Raw genomic sequence first — 5,321 nt, forward strand, 5'->3', positions numbered from 1 at the left:
AATTAAGCTTACCAATCAAGGATCGAAAGTCTTTTAAAGCCAAACCCTATCTCGCTCGTTTTCATGAGAAAGAAGATGATGAATGAAGAATAATAAAAATTTTAGCTTTTGTTTAATTAATTTTAATATATAACATAATTTAATTAAAAATTTTAACATATATTCACTTAAAAGAAAACATCAACCATCCACCACTATTTAAAAATGGCCTAATTGTCACTTTCAACCGTGGTTCAATATTATGTAGCCTTTTTATTAATAAAAATCAATAGTGATTAATTTTTACCGCTTTATAATTTAGTATTTGTACCTAATTAGTCACCAAATCGGTGAAATTACCTATCCAAAATTCAATTCACCAATACAATAACTCCATAAATATTTAATAAAAATATTTAAGGGTTCGATTTACAGAAATGAGGTCCCAATACCTCATTTTTCAACACCACTGATTTAAGGGTTGGAACACTTGTACTTTAACTAACTATTCAATTAACAAATTTTTCAAACCAAAATTTAATATAATATTATAATCTTGATCATCAAAGAACGGGGTTCTAAAACCACCATTTCCAGCACCACTAAAAAATAGATTCCTACAATAAACAGCAATTAAATTATTATTTTTGTATGTATAGTTATTATTATGTCAAATTTTTATTTTAAACTTATGGTCAATTAATTATTTAGATTTAAAATATCCTTCAAATGATAGCATTTTTTACTTTGGCATAATGATAAAAAATTAACCCCTAAAAGTTACTGCTTTTGTCACTTTTGTTTTTATTCTTTTTCTTTTTTGGATCACTTTGGCCCGTAGCGTTCAAATTTTAGTCAAACTGCATTTCTTTAGGTGAAAAAATTAGTTGAACTATTAAAATTTTAATGGTATCAATATGACAATTTGCATGTTCTTCATAAAAATTTAAAAAATTATTAAAATTATTAAAATTTTGATAAAGTTTAAAAAATTCAGTAATTTATACTCTAAAAAGAAGTACAAGTAAACTATTATGTAGGGTACAACATTAGTATCATTAAAATTTTGATAGTTCAACCAGTTTTCCATCCACAAAAAATAATTTGACTAAAGATTGAAGGTTGATGACCAAGGTGATCCAAAAAAATAAGGTTAAAGTAACAAAATGGATACACATTAGGGGTTAAATTTATCATTATGCCTTAAACTTTTTAAAATAAAGATAAAATTATTTTAGTATGTAGTGATTTAAAATTTTATAAATTATATGAATTCTTTTATGTGTTTTACCATAAAATTATTTTATATTATTAAATATTGCTAATAATAAATATATTATATAATATACACAGTAATATCTTTCACCTGCAACATACGTGAGTTAAAACTACTTCCAATTTTCGCAAAAATGAGACATGTCCAAAGCAATTCAATTATTTAATCATTTGAAACTTGAGTCTTCACCCACTTTGAGACATTTTGAGGAAACAAATTAGTTATAGAAATAATTATAAAATGCATAAATAAAATAAAACAAGATGTCAATAAATAAATTGCAACAACGCATATAGATTAAGCTCCATCTATTGTAATTTAACACTATATTACTCTCGAAACTAGGAAATTTAGAAGCAAACTATTTAAAATCATACACCATCGAGCTGCTTTAGGTTCAAATGATAATCTGATTACATGCTTAGCGAGCACCTTCTTCAAGTTCAAATGTGATTTTGTTATTTATGCTATCATACCCCATCCCTATCCAGCTGCTTGTTACACCATCATCGTAAGTGCTGGGAAACTTACCAAGCAAGTATTCGGATTCTTCGCTTACTAAATTACTTTTACTCCAAGGATGTTTAGCCATTGCTTGCAGTCCTGCTAATTCATGGGCAACTTCCTTCATTGTTGGCCTTTCCTCTCCCTTCACTCTCACACATCTCCTAGCTAAAGTTGCTACTTCCATAAGCTGCTCAACATTTTCATCATTAAGCACTCGAGGATCGAGAATGTCGAGCAAACGGTCTTCTTTCATCAAAGAAGTGAAGTACATTGGCAAAACTCGATTTTCCGGTCTTTTGAAACATACCACTTTTTGTCCTGTTAACAACTCCATAAGCACAACCCCGAAGCTGTAGACATCACTTTTTTCAGTAAGAAGGCTTGAAAGCATGTATTCAGGATCCAAGTAACCGAAAGTTCCTTGCACAATTGTAGTTATTTGTGCTTGGTCAGATGGGATCAATCTGGAAGCCCAAAATCAGAAACTTTTGCGGTGTAATTGTCATCTAACAGTATGTTCGCCAACTTGTTGTCTCGGTGAATGATTGGAATGGAAGCTGCAGAGTGCAAATAAGAAAGGGCTTCTGCTGTTTCAGTGACTATTCTCAAACAGGTCTCCCATGAAAGATAAGAGGTTGCATCATCATTATGCAAATGGTGAAAATGGGTTCTGTTGGTGATATATTCATAAACTAACAGCGGAACTTGGGTCTCCAAACAACATCCTAGGAGTTCGACAACATTCCTATGGTTGATTTGGTAGAGCACCATTATTTCATTGATGAATTGTTCAACTTGGCTAGGATCTCCAATTATTGACTTTTTGATGGCAACTATTTGATTATCAGCCAATGTTCCCTTGTACACTGTCCCTTGCCCTCCCTGTCCTAAAATTCTGCGTTCATTGTAATTGTTTGTTGCCTTCTCGAGTTCCTCAGTTGTAAATACTTTAACATCTTCACGGTACCCTTGTTTTGAAAGTTGTTCCCGCAACAAAATGCCACCATTTTGCTAAAAGTAAGGTTCTTTTAATTTTCACCAAATTAAAGTTCATGTATACAATTGTACATGAAACCAAAGTTCATGTATAATTTTGAGATTTATCTCTTTTTGATTTTAATGATTTATATTTCTCATCAGCTCACTGGAGTTGACAACTATAATATTTGCAGTCGTGCGATGCGAATTGCGTTGATTGCCAAAAATAAATTGGGTTTCATTAATGGTACTTGTTCCAAAGATTTATTGGCAGAAGATTTGTACTCATAGTGGGAGCGATGCAAAGCTATCGTGTTATCTTGGATATTGTACACGGTAAGCAAAGAGCTCTCTACAGGTATCGTTTTTGCTTCAAGTGCAACAGCAGTTTGGCAGGATCTTAGCAAGCGATTTAACAAGACTAATGGTTCAAGAGTCTACTTCTTGCATTGAGAAATTTCTTCTCATCTTCAAGGAATTTCTTTGATTTCAACCTATTTCACAAAGCTTAGGTTGTGAAGGGAAGAGTATGATTCCCTAGTTCTCGTTTCTTCTTGTGGTTGTGTGCAAACTAAACAGGTTATTGATCACATTGCGCAGCAGCGTTTGTTTCAATTTTTGATGGGTTCAAATGAAACTGATAGTGTTGTTTGGAGTCAAATTTTATTGATGAGCCCCTTGCCTATGGTCAATCAAACATATTCCATGCTCGTGCAAGAAGAGTCACAAAGGCAGCATGTATCAGGTCTAGTTGTTGCTGATCCTACCTCTTTATATTCAGCAAATGTCAATCCATACATAAATCGATTTAATGGTGTGTGTGATCATTGTAAAGTTTAGGGCCATAAGAGAGAAAATTGTTATAGACTAATTGGATATCCACTTGATTGCAATACAATCTCGTTTTTGTTTCAAAACTTACCAAGGATTTGCATTGTTTTGTTACATTTTACTCACACTTTTGTATTTTCCAAGACCTCTCAAGTGGCATGATGAAGGGGATTGGTAGGGAACATGGCGGCCTCTATATTCTTCATTCTTCCCTAGCTATAGTATCTTCAACTCATGTACCTTCTTCAACAGCTAATTCTTTTCATACAACTCTCGGTAGTTCTTTTATCTGGTATGTGCGACTCGGCCATGCTCCTTTGTCAAGGTATTTAGTTCGATGCTTAATTTTGTAGCGTGTATTTCCAGAGTTTTTTTAAGTTTTGAAAACCAAATTCTAATTTGTCAAATTCAAATAATTTTGCAGTTTACATTAAGAACACCCAAAAATTGACGAATCAAACAAAACCCAAAAGCAAAAACAAATCCGAAAACTTAGTCCAAAAATCTTAATTTCTCAACCAAAACAAACCATTTTATGTGAAAACCAATCTGAGCTCCTGCACGCCGTCCGGTCCTAAGCCTGACGATCATTTGAAACATACTAAACAAACGAGTAAGCTAGATTGTTGCATATTGTGACTCGGATTGGGGAACATATCTGATGACTAGAAAGTCGATTACAGGGTACTGCATCAAACTAAGAGATCCGCTCATTTCGTGGAAGTCCAAGAAGCAAAACACAATCTCTCGGTCATCTACGGAAGCAGAATATCGAAGCATGGCATTGACAGTTTCAGATATAATTTGGTGAAGTGGTCTGTTGGGAGAAGTTAGTCTCGACAAATTGGAACCAACAAAATTGTTTTATGATAGTCAAGTAGCCCTTCAGAGAGTAGCCAATGTATTCCATGAACAAACTAAGCACATAAAAACTGATTGTCACTTTGTTCGGGAGAAAATCAAAGGGGGGTTGGTTAAAACACAACACATATGCATCAGTGAGCAAATAGCAGGCTTAATGACAAAGGCCCTCGGTGTGCATCAGCATGAGTATTTGCTGTCCAAGTTGGGAGTCAAAGATCTTTATCACCCTCCAACTTGAGGGGAAGTGTTAAAGATACTGGTAATTGGGTGAATAATAGAAAGATCTTTGTAGTAGTTAGATTAGTTACTAGTTAATAGTTAGTTGAACATATGCTATAAAACATCTTACTATTGTAATTTAAGAATGAAGCAGTATACTTTTCATTCAGATACAATACTGGTCTAACTTGTAGTTCATCATTGTTGGACATCTCCGACACTTTCAATATATATATTTGTAATTATATTCAATTTTTTTAAAAAGAAAAACTGGTATTGGATATTTGGTTTGCCAAAGTAAGAATATACTATCAAGTTATTTTGCTGGTATTTTGTAAGGCTTAGCAATCAAATATAGTAGCTTACTAATAAAACCCGTTGAAATCATTAAACTGGAATTTGGAACTCATGCAAGCTTTGGATAGCAAATGAAAAAAATTACCTCTAATCTCATTAATGCATGAAACAGGATAATGTTGATGATTAATTTAACAACTAGGATTTATTTTATTATGAACGTCTTCCACGTAGTTTTTTAATTTTTATTTAATTACTTATAATTTTACTTAATTGTCGGTATCACAGATAAAGAAATATCAATTTAATTTGAGAATTTTATTTAGAATTCGAATGGATTTTTTATTTGGTAAATAAATCTTAAAAGAAA

At 32.5% G+C, this 5,321-nt stretch overlaps 1 pseudogene; it reads right to left on the reverse strand.

The window, feature by feature from the left end:
- Positions 1 to 1,676: 1,676 nt before the first annotated feature.
- On the reverse strand, positions 1,677 to 4,351 carry LOC107908027 (wall-associated receptor kinase 5-like; annotated as a pseudogene).
- Between the last annotated feature and the right edge of the window lie 970 nt (positions 4,352 to 5,321).

This window comes from Gossypium hirsutum, chromosome D02, assembly GCF_007990345.1.
Source record: "Gossypium hirsutum isolate 1008001.06 chromosome D02, Gossypium_hirsutum_v2.1, whole genome shotgun sequence".
Taxonomy (NCBI): domain Eukaryota; kingdom Viridiplantae; phylum Streptophyta; class Magnoliopsida; order Malvales; family Malvaceae; genus Gossypium; species Gossypium hirsutum.